This window comes from Chironomus tepperi, unplaced genomic scaffold (genome assembly GCF_022539635.2).
Source record: "Chironomus tepperi strain 1889 unplaced genomic scaffold, CSIRO-AGI_Ctep_v1 contig_100, whole genome shotgun sequence".
NCBI lineage: Eukaryota > Metazoa > Arthropoda > Insecta > Diptera > Chironomidae > Chironomus > Chironomus tepperi.
The window spans coordinates 1,850,305-1,870,897 of NW_027226222.1; the positions used below are offsets into that span (position 1 = coordinate 1,850,305).

Consider the following 20,593-nt stretch of genomic DNA (forward strand, 5'->3'; position numbering starts at 1 on the left):
GTTCTGATTTAAAAGTGAATTCCGTAAAAAAAGAAGCAAAAATTTCTGCTTCGGAAGTGTATTCAGTAAAAAGGAGTTTGGAAACAAAAGTAAAAAAGAGAGTCAAAACAGACTTGATTCAAAAGTGAATTCAGTAAAAAAAGCGAAATTGTCTCCTTCAGAAGTGTATTCAGTAAAAAAAACTTAACCAAAAAATTTCTGAATCAATACTGAGCTCATTGAAAAAGAAGTAAAGCTACATTAATATCTAGATTTAACGCCAAAATTCCATACTTTAGACAAAGAGTCGGCAAAAAAAAGACCGCACACATACTCAATAATATTTTTAATGACTCTCTCTCATTCTGCCTCTATATGTGTATAGAACTAATATAAAAAGAAGGAAAATTTTATTCCCGGAGAATAAAGAGATTAGAAGAAGAAATCTTTTCATAAATGACTGAATATGCAGTCGGCAAAGAGCACATGTTCATCATCAATACAAGCAACAGTGCGCGGCGCTTAGTTGAATATACATGCTTATTTTCGCGACTTCTTTTATTTACATTTTTCCCGCTCAGCAGTAAACTGACTTTATTCTCCAAGAGTGTGTGTTCGTTTCTCACAACATATAAGTGAGTTAATTTTTACTCGATCATTTGCTCATTTAAAGTGAATTTTTTTTTACTTCTGTATTCTATAAAGACGATTGTTTCAATGCTCGCGAGTTTAGTCGCGATCCGACTCTTCGAGCGTGAAATTATCAAAACTGGAACTTATATTTATAAACTCCCATATTTGGTGCAAATTACTAACATTAAATATTTTTTTTTGTTTTTTTGTACTAATTTAAAGTGAAGTGAGGTATATAAAAGGTGATTAATTCCATCATGCTGTTATTGACATGAAATTTTTGTGATATTTTTGTTGATAAATAACATATTTGCCAGCTCACCGATCAAGTTAAATTATATGGAAAGGATGAGAAATGTCGATAAGTGATTAATACTCAAAAATATTTATACCAATGACTTTGTATTGAGGCTGAAAAAATGCAGATCCAATTCGTGATTTGAATATGAGAAAAAAATAAAATTTCTTGCTATAAAGTAATGAGTCTTGAAATTGTTTGGCAATATTTGTATACACATTGAGGCAATGAAGAAGAATTTTTGAGTGGTATTCAGGTGGTGTAAAAAGGCATGCTTCTTATTTTGTATTTTTTTATGTGATATTGAACGGAAAATTTGCAGACATAAAACAGACTAAGAATTATTAAACTTTTTTAAGTAGGTAGGAATTAAGCTATTATCATGCTCTGGCATAAAATTATAATTTAATTAATTGAACTTGTTCATTTATATTGATCTTTCGTCCATATCTGATACTTTTTGCAATTTATTGCAGTTACCAATTAAAACATTCGTGTGGGATTCATGAGTAATTCTTTAAAAATTTACAAAATTAATGATGATGACACTTAACTAGTTTTTTTGATGGGATTGTGCGATTACGGTTGATTTTTTCTTGAGAAATTGAAGTTTTTGTTCATGATTATGAAGGAATTTACCGTTTCGGTTCAGCTCCTAACCTTTAGTCCTCTTGCTAACTCGAATAAAACAAGTCGATTGGTCGATTTAAAATATCTAAATTCCTGCAATAGACCGACTCGACTCTGACATGATCTAAGTGGTAGGCAGAGCCACGCTAATCTAGTGCTGGATTTTGGATCAATTATACTTGTGCTAGTTGGGTAACGTATTGGAAATGGCATAGCGGGTATATTTATTAGAAGATTTGTATTTTATTCTTCATATATTTTCAAATGTCAATCTCTAGAGACTGTTCAGACCCAGTCGACCTTTCACTAGACCAATAGAGCTATGGTTTAATTCCTTATTTATCTCATTCCCTAACAGGCGAAAAGCATGCTCTTGAAAGTTTTCTCATCTTTAATATACTATATGAGCATACTCTCTAGTGAACACGCCTTATGAATGATAGGGATTAGCATCAATGTAAATAAATAACTGCAGAGCTAGAAGTCGATTCGGATACTCAAACATGCAATGAGCATACTGACCTAAATGAGCATGCTAATGAGCTTACTCAATCAATTATGAATTAACATCCTCAATTTTGTGAGCAAAGTCATAAGCATACTCCTTGTCTGTTCGGGTTATTTTACGGAAAAGTAGACACGACTAGACATAAAATGCAACTCGACTTTGAGCTCTGTAAACAAGTCGTAACTTTTTTAAATTTTGTTGACAAATTGTAAATATATCGACCTATTGACTATTTTGTATCTTCTTCTTTCTACTCACAATCAATTTTTGACAAGCATGTGTCATCTCCTCTAACATTTAAATCAATCAGTGAAATTCAAAAATTGAGAGAGAATTGATACTTACTTGTGTAACTGTGATAGAAAAAGAGTCCATTCCAATTGAGTGGAATTAAAAACTCGTGATCATTTTCGTAAAAAATTGAGAGATTTTCAGAAAAAAATCAAAAAAATCAAAAAAAAGAAATGAAATTAATTAAGAAAATATAAATTTATGTAAATCGAGAAAGCGAGATGCTTGATTACATTTGTGATTGTGGAATTTAAAAAACATAAAAAAACATTAAACACGATAAATGTAAATTGCACTGCAAGGCGAAAGCAATAAAGTATTATCCGAGGCATAATTTTCATTTTCTAAAAGGAACAGTTTCGTAATTTGTCTATCTCTCAATATTCAACTCGTGTCTCAATGAATTGAAATTAATCGAATTGAGATGAAGTACGATAAATAATAAAATGGAAATAACTTCTCTTAATACAATATAATGTCAAGAATTGCACAAACTACTCCCTTTCATTTTGACTTATTTATGAAGGCTTTTGTAAGGTTCTTGAGAATTGTTGAAGCTTCAAGATTACTTGATTGATATAGTGTCATAATGATCATTTCAAATATAATACATCGAGTAAATGAATGTTAATCTTCAAGTTCAAGGGCTCATTTTTGAATTATTATTTGGTGTCATTGACCTATGGTGACCGATACTTAGGAGATAAGGGAAAAGGGGTTTGAATCAAATTCCACAAACAGCATGATGTGGTCATAAAAATGTGCCGGCAACAGCCGTCATGTGGTCATCAAGAAACATTTACGTCATGTGGACGTCTGAGCACTCTTACCTCGTTAGGTAGCTATCAGGATACCTTTATGTCTAGCCGTCATTGCGGTGACATAGCAGTGTCCAGAAGCTAAGTTGTGTCCAACACTGTGTAATAAATTAAAGTGACTAGCATAAAAATTCTAAAAATTCAACTTTTTAAAGACATCACTGTTGAATGACTCCTTATAAATATGTAGTAGGATTATATTGGCAATGCAAGCTTAATCGCCTATTCGACTGCGATGCAAAATATTTTAGTATCTTTTTATATCTCGTATATAAGAAATGATTAAATGTCGTGGATACAATATCATACGGCACATATTTCGTAACCCAAAAAATCAAAGCTTTTTATTTTTTGCTCCTACTCCAGGTAGGATGCTTTCTATTCCAAAAGATTATCTTTTTGAGAATTGCTAAATTGCTTAAGTATTTCCATAATCGTGAATAATCAAACGATCCTCAAATTCCATCGCGACATAAAACATTCAAAAGTTCAATATTGCCTGCTGCTCGGGTCAGCAATAACTTATACTTAAAAGTCATATAGCTATATATTTATTTTCTCCAATTATCTGGTACATCAGCAACTTCGAGTTCGAATATAATAATACACAATGATTTGCTACTTGAGGGACGCAGAAAAATTAAATGTCAGTGATAATGTGATTGTCACTCAATTTCTCAATTGTCACTTGCTTGTTCAACCTGAATAAAGTGCTTCATTTCCAGTTTTCAAATTGTGTGATTCTTGTCTGAGAATTTTAAAATTAATAATTAAGGGTCAGACACAGCATCATTAACTATTTATATTGATTCAAAAGAAAATTGACAAGAATAAGTCAGATTCTTATCCCGAGTGACTAACATGAAGCAGGCACTACAAAAGCTCTTTTATAAGTAACATCAAATAGATACCGTGGACATGTGACAGCAAAATATCACTCGGGTACATAGTCAATTCTTAGAAATACGCAATAATTGGACAAGTCCAAAATAAGATCTACTCTGAATCATGATCAGAATTCCTCATGTTCGCAAGTATTTCCTTTTCAACAAATCAATCGATTTTTTATGACATACTTAAAAAATTAATTTGCATATTTTTTTATACAGCAAGATATTCACGTGATAGAGCATTGACTTAAGTAGATAGAGTTGATTAATTTGAATGTGATGGTGAATTTCGGGCAACACATGGCTCATTATGGAAGCCCAATGGAATTTGTAGTACTCTCGCTAAAAAAAGCTAATTTATTCTACATAAAATGTATATCTATATGGTGAAATTAAACGATTAGAGTTGTTAAATGAGCACTGGATAGAGAACGAGGTTTGACAAGAAAAGAACATTTACATTCAATCGAAAGGGAGTGAGTTTGAATCCCACTTGAGATATGTTATGCGGAAGGGCACTCTTACAACTTAGAAGTAGTTTAATTCCGAGTAAAATGTTGTCACGGCATTATAATGCCAATACTTGGAAACTATGCGATTCAGATGCCACTTAGACCTTTTACCATGGCCACATGTTAGTTTGACCGTACATAAATTTAAATTTTAAGACACATAGATTGTGCAGCTACGGAAAATTTTCAAAAGACATCTTCAGTGAAAATATTATAATGAGTGTATCTGAAGTTCTCACGAAATCAATGAAGCAAATCACCAAAAATATTCCATTAGTATGAGTTCAAAAAACTATTAGTATGTTTAGAGATAGTTAATGAATATTCAAATCCGTGGAATTGAATGAACAAAAAAAATTCATACATATTACTGATGAATCAATTTGATTATTAATAGTACAAAGGTTGACTCATGTGGATATTAGAGTAAGCGCATTTTAGAGCAACGAAAAAGCGGCGATGGTCAAGTTGGTTAGGAATCGAGCAATCGACACAAAGGTTTCGGGTTCGATCCCAGGGAAAGTCTTATTGAATTCAGATGCTTTTTCGCTGTTCTAGTTCCACCAACTCGGTTTGTGTGATTCTCGACACACAAATTACGGCTAGGCACGATATATTGATATACCCTGGGTCATGCAGCGTTCAATAAGGCGTAAGAGTATTTTAGACTTACTTACTTTGATGACCGTACATCAATTGTGATCCATGATCTACCTTTGTTCCTTAGCTTATAATTAAGAATATCGGCTTACTAGATCAACGCACTCTGTGATAGCCAGAGCCTCGTCTCACTTAGTCCAACTTGTTGTATTGACAAATAGACGGTAGAGTTGATGCGTGATATAGCCAAGCCAGATGTAGCTTAAGTTACATAAATTGCGCATTGACCACCTGTACAAAATCATTCCAAACGTATAAAGGTTAAACACAAAACGCAAAATGAGAGAATTGACTCAACTTCCATTCTCAAAAATTGCTAAAAATCTCAGAATCATTAAATAACTGACCACAAAAAAAAAATGTATAATTTTCAAGAGAATTAAGAAGCAGAGCAAAAAACACACGCGAAAAAAAGTGAAATAAAAAGACGAGCAGAAGGTAATTGATAAAGAATAAGAAGTAGAATGGAAGAAAACCTTCAGCATTTCTTTACCCTAAAAATAGTTGATTTAAATGAAGAAGAGAACAAGCAGAGCAAGTCTTCTTATACTGTTGCTGATGATGCTTTATGATATTTGTAAGTGTATTCAAGGCCTGAAAGGATGTTGTGCATTAGTAAGCAGAGTGAGAATCAAGAAGGAGAATGTTACATTCAGTATGAAATATATTAAGAAATGAAGAACAGTTATGAATTTGTGCTTTCTTCTCATATACATTCATACAATATGTATAGCATATATTTATAGTCAAAAGAAGCAACTCGTTTTCTGTTAGCCATAAACATAAAATTCACAATCTGCTATTTTTTATACTTTATTCCTTCTCTCATTTCCTCTATAAAAGTAATAATATCAACAATAATAAGAAGAATCATGTTGTGAATGCACAAGTATTGCAAATAAATGTCTGGTTTAAATAAATAGATGAATTTTGATTTGCATAAATTTCTACATGCTTCTTTCTCCATTATATCTACTACTACAACTATTTGTCACTTGAAAAAAAAAACCTGATTGAAATATACTTCTTATCATAGATAATCTAAAAGATGAATATATTTGCATTTATGTCTACAGTTCAGGGTTTTTTGGGATTGTTTAAATTAAGCTTGAACAAAAAGTTTTGAAATTTTTGATCAATTATTGCTAATTGAATTGAACTGGTGTTTGCAGCCCGAGCTACACAATGTGGCAAATTTCATTTTTCACCGTATAAATGAACAAAAATTAGCCGTAAGTACGTCCGAGGAGACATTAATATGTACTAGAAATCAACTAGAATTAACTTGTCATCAACTAGTTAGATCATTACTACTCAAACTGTTCAAAGAACAGGAGTTTAGATTCTAACCAAATTGAAGAATTTTGTTCAAAAAAGGGGAATTAGGGTCAAACATTTCTTCCTGCTGTAAAAGCCACTGCTGTACCCATGCATACGATTCTATCGACCATAACAGTTATATGGTTACCATGTACCCGATCGGTACGATGCGACGATTCTCATTTTTTGCCCTAAGATGCGTCATAATTTGCCATCAAGGTGCAATACAACTTTGAATCTTGCCGTTAATACGGTGATGCACCGGTACCCAAGCGAACACGTTGTGATGTTCAGGTTGACTTTCATAGTGCCGATTCCAAATCTCCATTTATCTGCACAAGAGACAAACTGGTAGTCGACTATTGGTACAAAATTCATCAAGGTACAAAGATTCCTTTTCTCTGTGAACTCAAATCACTCCCGAGTAGCACAGCCTAGTCAATAATGCACCACTATATTATCGAGTTCAAGACAAGATTTGAAGTTGCAATGTTGGCAACATGAAGATTGTTTTTGACCAATCTTGAAGAAAATAAATGAAATATGCAAGTATAAAGCTGTTCGGGTCAATTGCTTCATAAAAAGATTCCTAGACATTATTAGATCACTGAAAAATAGTTCGTGCTTAATCCCTATCTAAAATAACTTTATCAGTTCAGCATACAGACAAAAAAATTTTCTCTACCTAATTTACAAATAGCTTGACTCGATTCAAAAAGAGATATACTCGTTTCTTCTTGTTCCCTTCCGACTGACTCTAAATTTGATATTTCAGCATTTTTTCTTTATCCAGACGAGAGAGAAGAAAAAAATTCCATCTAATTTACCTTTGTTCACTTCTGCTCTGTTGCATTGTCTGCATACACTTTACGTGTAAACATTTTTTGATCATCTTTATTATGTTTATAAGATTATAATGAAATGAAAACGAGAATGGGGATTATGTTAGAATTGATATTAAAACGCAGATTAAAGTTGCTATGAAAATATACTTTTCTGATTGTAAAATTGAAGGACTTTGTTGTCAGACGTCATCAGATTTTTAGCATAAGATTTTAAATTGAATGCAATTTTGATGTAAATTTTACTTCTTAATATTTTGGGTATATTAAATATTTAGCAGACACATAGCAAATATTTAATGCTGGACACTATCTTTATACAATGTGATCTTACGAAATATATATGTGAGTACCCTGAAGTCTCGGTTTAGATGAATATTCGAAATCGAGTCATATACCGGGATTTGAATCGAAAAGTAGATCGGAACCGAGATTAAGATTAAAACCAAGACGTAGATCTGGACTGAGGCGTATATCTGAACTAAGATATATATCGGCACTAAGACGTAGATCGGGACTGAGACGTAATTCGAAACTGAGGCGTAGTTCGGGACTAAGGCGTATATCGAGACTGAGACGTAAATTGGGACTGAGACGTAGATTGAGACAGAGACGTATACCAAACAGAGATTTCAAGAGAATTCTTCGAAGTCACGATCTCAATATTTGTCGAGATCCGATTTGTCCGATTAATAAGTAGGTCTCGAGAACCCTTAGCTACACCCACCTGTACAAACTGTCTCAAATATTGACATTTCTTTTATATTCTCTACACAATGTCTATTATATATTGAAAATAATTTAGAGAAAACACAGAATGTCTTCTCTTCGATTAATGCTTAAGCATATGGCATTCGTTGGGTGCTGCAAGTAAGAGAGAGTGGGAAGATGAAATTATTTTCCATGATGAACACAATAAGAAGACATGAACCTCAATTTTTTTTGTTTTTATTTATAAATAAGGAGATCAATTTCTTGAGTTCAAGAGAACTTTTCAATATTCTTTAGTACCCTTTTGCCATTCACAGACATTTAATCGATTTTTTTTGTGCTCTGATTTAATAATTTCCTCTCAATTTTCTTTGGATGTCTTTAACCTTTCGTGTTTTCCTTGAGGAAAAATGTTTGACATCATTCACATTATTTTCTATATGTGGATAGAATCATGAATGAGAATTGGGTGAAACATGGAAGAATAAACGCTCAGGTCTATATTTTCATCATCATATTCCATGAAAATGTTTATTTTTAGTCAAATGCTGTATGAATTACACAAGTGAGTAAGTTGAGAGCGACAAGGAAAGAGAATAAGATCTGATAACAATAAACAAACTTCTTTTCATCTATTTATCGCAACAGTTGCTCACTGAGATGTACAAAGATATTTTCACTTATCTGACTTTCAGCAATGCTGGAAGAGTTAAGCATAAATGAAACAATTTTATTGTTTTAGAAATTGCTGCTTTTTTTTTTGTTTCTAATAATTTTTATGAATCTCATCCATTAACTTGAAATTAAATTGGATTTGAGGTAGCACGTAAAGATTTTTTGTTTTACGACTGAATCAATCTTTTTACGAGTCTTGTGAGAATTGTAAAGATAAGATTTTAATAGCTTTTTTCTGAACATCCATCGAGTGGATTAAAATATAAATTTTATGAAGGAATCAATGTTTTATTAATTGGACTTGGGAACTTTTTTGATTAGATATTCTAAAATTATTTACTGATTTAGGGACGGTTTGCTTATTTGATACCGCGATAAAACGACATTTTGTTCCTCCTCCCCTCTCTTTACTCCCTAATAAGAGCGTTACGTTAAGTCCGCGGTGATACAATTTAGTTGCAAGCCTCGACCGAAACAGGACATTGCATAGGGTTCATGCGATTTTTAAAAAAATTTTAGCGGCACACTAGTGTATCGCAGCACACAAGTTGCCCACCACTGAATTAAGTGAACCTTATTCTAAAATTTTGAAGAACTTCCAGCAATTTACACAACCTTATATCATTCAAGTATAAAATATTTCAGGTCAAGGTCAATGTTTCGAATTTCAATAATATGTTTTAAAACCCAATATTTGTTTGTTCCGTATTTCCGTATTTCAAGTGCTTATTTGCCGCTGATAGTATTTAATGTTTGAATAGCTGTCATGAAATAAGAAGTGCATTTATAAGTGGAAGTTATGTTTGATAAAAATAAAGTAATAACTTTTATTAATTAACCTTATCATCATAATTGTTAAGCAGTTGACAGGCACATAAATTTAAAGTTTTGTTTGAAACTGATTTGAAGCTTAGAGCTATAGCCTAAAGAATTTTTGTAATGAAGATGACAGAACCATGCACTTGTAACTTGACTAAACGGCATTAATTGAGGTGACTCCAATTTGGCGTTATTGATCGTGCAATAAAAGAGCTTCTTCATTTGTGTCGATCGGGTTAGTTTAGAGCGCCTCCAAGTGATGCTGGGTTAGGCTTTGTTTAAAATCATTTAAATCTCAGTAACACTATTTTCCCGACTTTTTTTACATCTTGTGCCTATCGGGATGTAATGTATCCATAAATTCCATTGAAAAAAGCAATAACCCTGGAAATAACTCAAAAACAATTTATTCTATAAAAGCTCAAACATTTTTCTATCAATTTCAAAGCTTTGTATTTTTGTACGTCCCACACACGACATGGGTGACAAGAAATATTCATAAAATCAACAAGATTTATGTTGCAAAAAAAGTAAGACATAAGTGCGACTTGCTTTTTCATCTAAATTTTATGATTTGTTGCTTTCTTTGCAGCTACTGATGTTCGCTATATGTTTTTCGCTTCTTTCCTCCACCCGCATTTATATTTATTTGAGGAGGAACAAAAAATGTAATCTCAATGTGATGCCACTTGAAATATTTCGCGCTGTATACATTGAAGTTCATAAAAAAAAAATTACAAAAGTCCTCGTGTTATTGATCGAGGGACTTAAGCGCATTTTTGTCCCAGCGATCAGTAATTGATTAAGAGATATAGTAATAGATATTAGTTTTCCTACCAAAAAAACAGATCCAGTAAGATCCAGATCACTTCCAGACCCACAAAGCAAGATCCAGTAAATTCTAAGTCACCATACTAGAAATTTAAGAAGTTCATGATTTAACGGATTTTCATTATTCAAATCACATAACGGACAAAAAAATTCAAACTTTGTTCAGTAAACACTGTAAAAACATCAAAAAACATTGAAGAACACTGTAAAACAATGAAAAAACGTGTTGATGTTTTTGTTGTTGTTGTGTATGAAAATGAAAATTTGTTAATTATAGCATTTATGCGTAGATTTGAAACTTTTAAATGCCCGTGGCCGCAATAACTTTTTAGAACTGATCTTTTAAAACCATTCCGAGCTCTCTACGATGTCTAGATAAAAAGTTTTTAACGTCAGCCGAACAGACATACATAGTGTCTTATTAAGCTACCTTTTTGAAAAAAATTTCAAAAATGCGCTAAAAATTGTTATACAAAACAGAAGGAGCAAAAAAATTTTTGAAAGCACTGCAGATATTTTGTTGCCGATTTGGGAAGTCAACGTACGATACATTGTGACAAGGAAAAAGGGGAGGAATGAAGAAGCACAAAACTGTCAATGATAAATGTTGAATAAAAATTCAATGGAATCGACATTATATATTTTGAGTTCATATGACAGCAAATGAAAGTGAAAGTATTGCATATTGTGCTCTAAAGTTTTCCTTCCCACATTTTATTTTTGGCCTGACAATAAAAAAAAATAAAACCTGTTGAATTGTCAATTAAAATGACTCAAGTGTAGAGACTGAGTTGTATCTTGGAACTGTAATGTGAATTTTATTGAAATGATGGCTTTTAACCCGTTCTTTACTAGCGTAACTTATATGTAACGCAATTATTTTCTTTAAATTCTCTTTATACATTGACTTAAGTGAATATCTGGTTAATAATTAACATTTGTCAATGTCTAAACTGGTAAATTTTCTAACGTACATCTTTTAGTTATGTAAATTAGTGAAGTTAATTAACCCGTTCTTTACTAGCGTAACTTATATGTAACGCAATTATTTTCTTTAAATTCTCTTTATACATTGACTTAAGTGAATATCTGGTTAATAATTAACATTTGTCAATGTCTAAACTGGTAAATTTTCTAACGTACATCTTTTAGTTATGTAAATTAGTGAAGTTAATTAAGTTCAACTTTTGAGTCGAAAATTTTCTGATTTTTAAACTCAATTTTTTCCTATTTTAGGCCACATTTTCAACTGAAAATCGAAAGATATTAAAAGTTTATCTCCAAATGTAATCAAATTTAACTTAATAACACACAAAAAGCTTAATTAAATACATTAACCATTCGCTGATAAAAAATGTAACATATATGTTACGCTAGGATTTTGACAACATTTTCAGTGTAACATATATGTTACGCTAGTATTTTGTAAACCTTTTAGTGATTTAGTCAAAAAATATTTAATTAATAATTTAAAGTGTTTCAGCTGTGATTTGAGCTGTAGTTTTTTGTGGATAGGTATTCAATAATGAAGCAGAAATATATAAAATATAATCAAAATTATTTAGCCAATTTTCGTGAAGTTTTTAGTGCAAGAAATTTTTTGGTATAAAAATTTGAGGAGTCATTTTTAAAGTGGATTTAAGTCAATTTAAAAGAATTATTGACTTCTCATAATGTTTCATGCGGCTTAATAATGGAAAATAAACATGTTATCTATGGTTTGAAAGCTCGTCAATGTATAGTTCATGAAATATGACGACCAATGTGACAGTGAATTTTTTTCAGAATTTTGATATTTTTATGCTGATTACAACAATAATGTTTAACTAACATGGCTTAAAATGTCATAAATATAACAATGATGCTGTATTTTATACATTAAAATCTAAGTAATCGACGAAATTAATAAATAAAATTTTTGTAAACAGAAAAAAAAATTGTCGGTAAAATACTAGCGTAACATATATGTTACACCTAATTTTTGTTAATTATACTAAATCAGTGCACTTAATCGCTCAAATCTCTTCATAAACCTTATTTTTAGACTGTAATTCATCAATTAAATGCAGTCTCAAGTCCTAAAAAAACTCCGTAATTAATGGGTTAATGTATACATGTGAATGTACGTCAGTTTATGAAATGTTATAAATTGATTCATAAGTCAGGAGCTATTTTGAGATCTGGAAACCCGAGATGCACATATCTATAGTCATTGAAAATTGAGATGGCTTTAATTTATAATTAAATGATTCCATGTAGTTCCAAATATGATAGTATGTGCATTGAAGGGTTGTATCCTCCTTCCAACAACATGATTATTTGGACAATAATCTTAAACTTGATATGTAGAATCTATCGAGACGAAAATCCCAAAACTCCCTAGATTGTAGCTTACCATTCAAGAGTCATACTCGCCTCCTTCTTCGCCCTGGTCTACAGTCAGAGAATTTAAGAAACATTTTTGTGGGCTAGATTTTTCAATTCCGGAATTAAAATAAACTGAATCCAGGGAATGATCCAGGAATAACATACAATTCAATAACGGAATTTAAACCCCTATTTAGAGTATTGATCCAATTATCGAATATTGATAGCCCTTATCATAGATTTGAGTATAAATCTGAATTAGTTAGTTGATATCAACTAGCTTCGTACAGAACAGCCTCTGCTGTCATATGAGACTATCTTAAATATAAATAAAGCTAATCACTCCCTATTATTCCCATCAACTGCATCAGATATACGTCATTATAAACTACGAATTTAATGCTTTTTTCAACAGTAATGTTCCTCTCGGTTGTGTTCTTATAATAGCTCACATTTCTAGACTCACGTGAATACTCGTTAATTCTAGAAAAACAAACAAACTATAAGCTATAAATTACCGCAGGAAATTATGATCGACAAATCAATAAATTATAGATTATTCGTATTCAAAGCCAGACTAACATATGTACACCCTTTACTTTTGTACTAATTTTTCCGACAGTCGTTACTTAAGTGTGCGTGAAAAATTTATGGGAAAAAATAAGAGTTGTATTATTTATTTTAAATTGATGATTATAATCAATCACGTTCGATTATTCATGAAAAGGCTTAAAATAAACCAGAATAAATGACAGATTTTATTGCAAAAAATCGTAGAATTGCAATGTTGTATTCGAAAGATATAAAAACAAATTTAAACCATGAAAATTGATCCACGTGACGGCATTAATATATTCATGTTCCAATTATACGCCAGCAGTACACATGTAATAATACAAGCAACTAGTTGGAAATTGATATTAAAATTGCGAGAATATATATTCTTAATACTTATTGGTATATCTAATGACACTAATGAATACATAATAGAAAATTAATGAATAGCTTAATTAGTTTGATAATTGCTGTCGATTATATTTTAGAAAATTATGTGCGAATTAATGAATTTTTAAAGGCACGCATTTTCTAGTTCTATTATTTATTTTCTACCAGCATGTTTACATAAATGATAATCCAACAGTACCATGACGATTTTCCTTTTGCTATGCTTGAAATAAAAATGTCGTAACTTAGTCACATTGCTAAAATCCTTCCTGTTATGAATATTTTAGGAAATTGATAATCAAGAGGACATTTTTGAGCTAATCGCGGTTAATTACTTTAAAATTAGAAACGTTTACTATGTACAACTGTGAACCATGGCAACATAGTAATGATGTTTTTATATATTTAATATATTTTCTAGCTCCGAGTGGATCATGATCCGATTAGTCTATCTTATAGCTAGTAGTAAACTTGACATTAGTGGAACTTGCTATGAAATCTTAAGTTGATGACTGTATGTTCCATTCGGTAATTAAGTTGGTTGTATACATTTTGCATTGCTCAACTTCATGTACGGAACCAGAGTTGTCAAAAGACCAAAAAGGTGCCTCCATTAGAGTCCGCACTCCACATTGGAATCCTGTCAACTCTGGTCTTGATAACTATCTTTCAGATTGTTCTTGACAACTCCTAGGAAATTGAAGAGTTTTGTCTTAATAGGTGGTTTTGAACTCAAGCCATCTCCTCCCTTGAGAACGGCCCTGCTCACTTTAAATTGTGATTGATTGCCGATTCCTAACAATGCAATTTTGTCTATGTTATTACGACAAAAGGTCAATTTTATTTCTGTCCATTTTGATTACATATGTCATCTCCAAAGGATTATTCTGCTTGTTTCAAAGCATCAATTCTTACTCGTTCCGAAAATTTATTTCTATAAGCATAATTCAGACATGCCATAAGCAGGAGCAATAAAGTTAATTTATTTCCAAAACAATTGACTTTATAAATACCATAAGACTTTATAAGTCTCAAATATCTCGTGAAACGAAAGACATTTGTCAATTTTTTTAACGGCATTGAACGAATCATCAAAGAAGACAGGACTGTCTTTTTATCTTTTTAGCATAATTAAAGATAAATATTTTGTGAATTTATTTAATTTTTCATCAAAATTTGTTTTCATGCGCGTGAATGTGTTAAAGAAAGTTTCCTTTTGTAAGGCAAGAGGGCGAAAAAAAGTATAGAAAAAGGTTTAAAAAGGTTTAGGAATTTCGATTCCTTTTCTATAAAAAGAGAAGGAAAATAAATTGTTTCATCTTTTTACAAAGGAGCAACTTTTTCATTCACGTTAATTAAAACAAGCATAAGAAATATGATCCCGAGTGATGCATAGCTTTGATAGAATCAAAATTATAAGGAAGGATCTCGGTTAATTTTAATTAAAGAATCTTCAAGTATAAATTCGCATAATGATTTCTATGACGTATTTCGTTTGACATTTGTACCTGCAATACATCCGTAAGAATTTTCATTTCCATGCGATCACCTTAGCAACTTATAAGAAATCCACTAATAAGTATATCTGGGGATGTAAACAAAACTATCATTCGAATGAGTCACTGATTTAAGGTTACATAAATAAAACTAATCATTCTCAATTCATATCCAATTCCAAAGAAACGAAAAAACGACATCTCGTCCAATTATCATGTCATTAACTTTCAACATTTATCCAATTAATATTAAACACGTTTTTATTATGCTGTGCACAATTTTTATGATTATCACATTTGTGTGTTGACATTGGAAATTATAAATCAATATAAACGCACTGAAGACATTGAGTGCTTAGTTAATTCTCATCTGTTGCCACCGCATAATGCAAAATAAAAACATTAATTTATGATGCACATTATTTTAATATTTATCACCTCGCCACATTGCCGCCAGATGTGATTCAAGTCAAAATTAAAGGATATGATAAACAGAATCATTAAAATTGTCATAGTGAGCAATCTGTCAGGTCTATTATGATATTAAAGAATGGTCTATCATGCTTAATTAATTTTCAAGCTATTATACAATAAATTAGAAGGGATGTAAAAAGAAGTTCAAAAGTTTGTAATTATCAAAGTAATTTAAATGTTAAGATGGATTAAAGTCGCGGTGACAATTTTGGGTTCTTACGGAACAATAATTCTTTCATTGAATACTTGGAATGAATTTAAAAAGTTAGAACTTTGGGTAAATTTCAACATTAACTCTACCTAGAATAACTTGTAAATGAAGGAACTTATAAGTCTTTACCTGAACGGAAATATAAATAAACAAGATATTTATCCTTTCAAGATTGAAATCAGACTAAATATTTACATAAATGAAGGGGCTTGCAACTACAGAAGGGGAAAATCAACTCTAGTTCAAAATACAATTTGAATATTAAACGACCGTTGACATTTTCTAAATTATTATTGAGGATTTAAGTTCAAAAATGCTTAAGCTCTTTAACAGAACTTAATGATTCTTTCAGCATTGCAGCTTTTAGTAAATATAAATCAAGTCTAAACTGCTTCATACTTTAATTTAACTGACAACATCTGATTATCTCGTACCACTCAGAATACGATTACAAAAGAGAAGATAATATCAACGTGTAATGATAACATTGCTAATTAAAGCTCTACTGAATAAATTGTCTTTATTATGTCATCAATTTAAAAGATCCCTCGTGTCGTGTACAAATAATAATGCGCAAGTTAGCACTCGTGTGAGCACATAAAACTTTAATTTTTATCTTTTTGTCGCAGTGTATGGCTTCTGGTGTAAATTAAAGTGACAACAAGCATGGGAAAAAATAGTGACAGTGATAATGTCAACTGTAACAAGTTTGTGATGGTTTCAGGATAGTAAACAGTAAATGACATTTAAAATGTGTGAAGATATGGCTGCAGATGGAATGTTTACATAGAAGACACTCCAACTAGAGTATGAAACCTCATAAATAGCCATAATGCCCTAGAACCTCATTACCGCTTCCTAGAATTCATAAACATTCCCTCAAAAGAATAACTTCACATTACATCCAGCATTGCTATTCCGTTAATTATTTCAATATGAATTCATGATATTATTTTAAATTTATGACAACATGCCGGTGGAAATGACTACTTTTTTCATAAAATACGATAAATGTTCATTTCCATCCATATCATATACACAAATGACATAAAAATGAAGCGACTCGTTATGCGGACTGCGATAAGGACATGAAAAATCAATGAATATTCAATCAACGATGCACAACTGTTGTTACTGTAAATGTATAATTAAAACTGTCAATTTAAAGCGCCTTACTCATCGTAAAGCTAATAATCATTACTGCATGCAAAATGCTATTAGCGAGTAAAAGTTCAAAGCATTGCTTTTTTGTATAAAGTCATTGAATGAACTTGCTACTTCTATTTTTTTAGAAAAAAAAAAAAAAAAGTTTTTCATCTACTTCAACCTTGGAAGTTTAATTTCATTATTTTTCTGAATGCAGTTGAAACAAAACATAATACTTTTATAATTTACTCTTCTCGCAAATATTTCACCTTACTGCTTCGTAAATGCATTTGATATATACAATAGTACGAGTTTTTTGCTGATGATGCTGAGCTTCCTTTTTGGCGCCCGATCTAAATATGTGGTTTTATGAAGCATGTAGTCATTAATTTTTATTAATATTATTCTGTGGTTTCTATAGTGATATGTTAAGATTCGCTCAAGTTAGATGCACTTACATGTATGTCAGTGGTGGGCTATCTATTATATTTCGTGGCACACCTTGTTGGTAAGCCTCGACCGAAACAACACATGGGATACAGTCCATCGCATTTTCAATTTTTTTGGACATTTTTTGGCATTCTCAATTCTTGAAGAATCACAGCAAATTGTAGTATTTTGTCCAAAATGAGAATCGTTGACCTGAAAAACCATCCTTTTGGATACGTAAATGCATCAAAGAATAAGAAGGTAATTCTTACAATGAGAGAGTTTGGCGTCTGCTGTCAAGTGATTAGGCAACAGACCATATATCTGTATCACTCCTTTTGTAAATGCGTTGGCTTAATTCTCATCAGAAGTCGATCTCTGAATTAATGTATGTAAAGTTGTGTTGTCGATATGATAAGGATGCTCATGAAAATTACACCTTCATAAATTTCCCTATATGGTTGAACTTGAAATGGAGGATGAAGTGTCTAGTATATTCTCAGTCTTTTGAAGCTGTTCAAATCTAGAAGATAGCTCTGTATAGCGCTTTGTAGACCATCATTGACTGTCAGAATCCTTGATAAGTTTCCACAATTCTCAGAAGATCTATCACTACTTCTCGGGATGCTAAAAAAATATTAAATTTTTCTAAAAAAATGCACAATTTCTCATCACAAAAATGAAATTAATATAGCTGGATTTCATGCTGATAACTTTTTGGCAGGAAAGCTTATAGAATACCCTTTTCACGCTCCTCGTAATGCAACATTTTAATTGTGTAACAAACAACCTTCTCATAATTATTAAGCATGTTTTTATCTACTTCGTTGTCAGCCGTTCCCTTTTCTTCGTCTTCATAAAGCATTTTTTGTCTTTATATTTTATGCCTTTGCGTCTCTTTCGTTCTCAAAGATAATTTTTCATCTTCGTTATTTATGATTCTTTCATGCCATCCTTTACCAAGAATATATTTGTTCTCCTCTCAAACGAGAATCACGAGTACGACAAAAGAAATGTAATGTAACATCCAACAGGTTAAATGAACTCTGATTTAATCTCTGTACACGTGAATACTTAACAGCTATTGAATGAGAAACTTTTAATTGCCTTAACGAGCATGAAAATTACATCGTAGACGTAATTCTACATAAAACTGGATTTATTCTTGGTCACAAGCAAGTCACAGCCAGCAAAATGAGATGAGAATTACAATCTTCATATTTTCATTGCTTCTGTCATTTAAAGAGCAAATAAGTGCATCTGGTGATAAAAAAACAAGCTTTTATTTCAACACGTGTAAAGAAAAGGAATCTAACATGCATGAGCAATTTCGTTACTTTATATTCTACACTTGGGAATTTAAATACACATTTTTATATTTAATTCAATGCCAAGAATTTCTTTGGTTTTCTGCACATTGCGAATTGTTAGGGAATGTTCTGTTCATTAAGATCCAGAGCTTTGTGTCATACGAGTCTCAGTAGTTAATGACAGCTTAACGAGTACGGGTTTTGCCTGACCACCGCACTCAAATCTAGACTTACATTTTATAGTGGGGGATTCGAACCATTCCTTTGATGACATTACTCTGGCTTTAACATACAAAGGTAGGCTGTGAGCCGCGATACCCATTTTATAAAGAACATAAGGAAAATTTCCCATGCCGAGTCTCCAACCCATGATCCCCAGGTCAGTGTAAAATGATTAAGTCCCCAAATATGAAACCAATAAGCCATCGATCCACTTCGACTGACACATTTATTCTAAATTAAGACATCGTTCACATAAAATTTATAGCAATTATAAAGACCTAAGCCAGTGCTGTCCAAATTGTATGCCTCGTAACAGAGGGTGCTGGTTTTTTATAAATGTCATGAATCTTATATTGTGTACCTTGACCTAAGCCAAGTCAATCTGATTCTCGAATTCATAGCTGCAAAATCTCAAATCTACTAAACTTTAACATATCTTTAAAGCCTTTCCATCACACAAAAAACCCAGTAATATATCAGAAACATTCAATTTTCCACATGATGTACGTGAGATCATTTATTCATACTTCTTATCACAATACCCTCCTACCTTAATACCAAAAATCTTTTGCGGTATAATGAACTTGATATGTCCCAAAGACACAATCGGAATGTGGTCAAAGCAAATAGAACAAAAAGCATATTTATTTAGTAGAAACGTGCAAAAAGAGGTAAATTTTCCATTAATCTTTGAAAATGTGATAAGTTTGTAGCTCTTGTGAATGAATAAAATTGCATATTGGAACAACTGAGCTCTTTTCAAAGTTGTTTATCTAGCAGTTGCATTCAGAAATCAATTGATAAATAGAAATAAGAGAGAAAGCAACAATCTATCAACATGTTGTTAACCAAGCACGTTCGATGATTTTAATTACGAGATGAACAATAATCTTCTAGTTCTAGTATTGTATAAAGGTTGATCATTAAAACTTTAGATCATTTGTCTCAAAAAAGGAAACTCAAAAGTTTTATAACAGGCATTATTGCGGGAAGATAAAGGTACTGTTTTTAAAACTCAATTGAACATCCCTAACTTAAAGAAAAAATTAAAGCACAAACTTAAATGATGGAAATTCTGTCTGAATCAGTTCCATTCAATATCATGATTTATCAATCACATTGATACTGACTGAGAAAGCTAGCTAGTTACTATTCAAAGACAGAAAATCCCTTTAAAGTCTTTTTATCAATAACATTTATTCTTCAATGCTTTACATCCAGTAACTTTAACTAGAGCACTATTAAATGATGTAACGGTATACCGTCATTTACAATATTTCATCGTAGCACAAGTAATTCCTCTTATCTGACAAATAATTCCCTTGTCAGATTAAGGATATATTGATATTTATAAAGAAGCAACAGGACACCGACATCTGCAATGTCTTGAAGGGAATGAAGATTTTTGAAATGGAAACTTTGAGCTTCTCATGGAACTATTTTGAGATTTCTTTTTATGCTTTTTATTAAGGAATGTCGGGATATCATGCTGAGTTTTCATTGAGAAAAAGTTCAGGATTTTTTTTCGTTCCCTTAAAAAAAAAAATCGATAAGAAGCGTAGATAGTCAATTCCCA

The 20,593-nt window shown here is 31.6% G+C and overlaps 1 protein-coding gene and 1 long non-coding RNA gene across 3 annotated transcripts in view; one reads left to right on the forward strand and one right to left on the reverse strand.

The window, feature by feature from the left end:
* The first annotated feature begins 697 nt into the window (after positions 1–697).
* Positions 698–20,593, forward strand: part of Ncc69 (sodium chloride cotransporter 69) — a 49,818-nt gene continuing 29,922 nt past the window's right edge. For both annotated transcript variants that reach the window (XM_070635908.1, XM_070635909.1), the window contains exon 1: positions 698–854. The gene's annotated coding sequence lies outside the window, so the exon portion shown is untranslated. The remainder of the gene's footprint in view (positions 855–20,593) is intronic.
* LOC139087296 (uncharacterized) lies at positions 17,273–18,877 on the reverse strand. The gene is made up of 3 exons (XR_011544116.1): positions 17,758–18,877; positions 17,515–17,698; positions 17,273–17,409 (listed from the first exon to the last, which is right to left on the reverse strand). It is a non-coding gene; the product is annotated as an uncharacterized lncRNA (long non-coding RNA).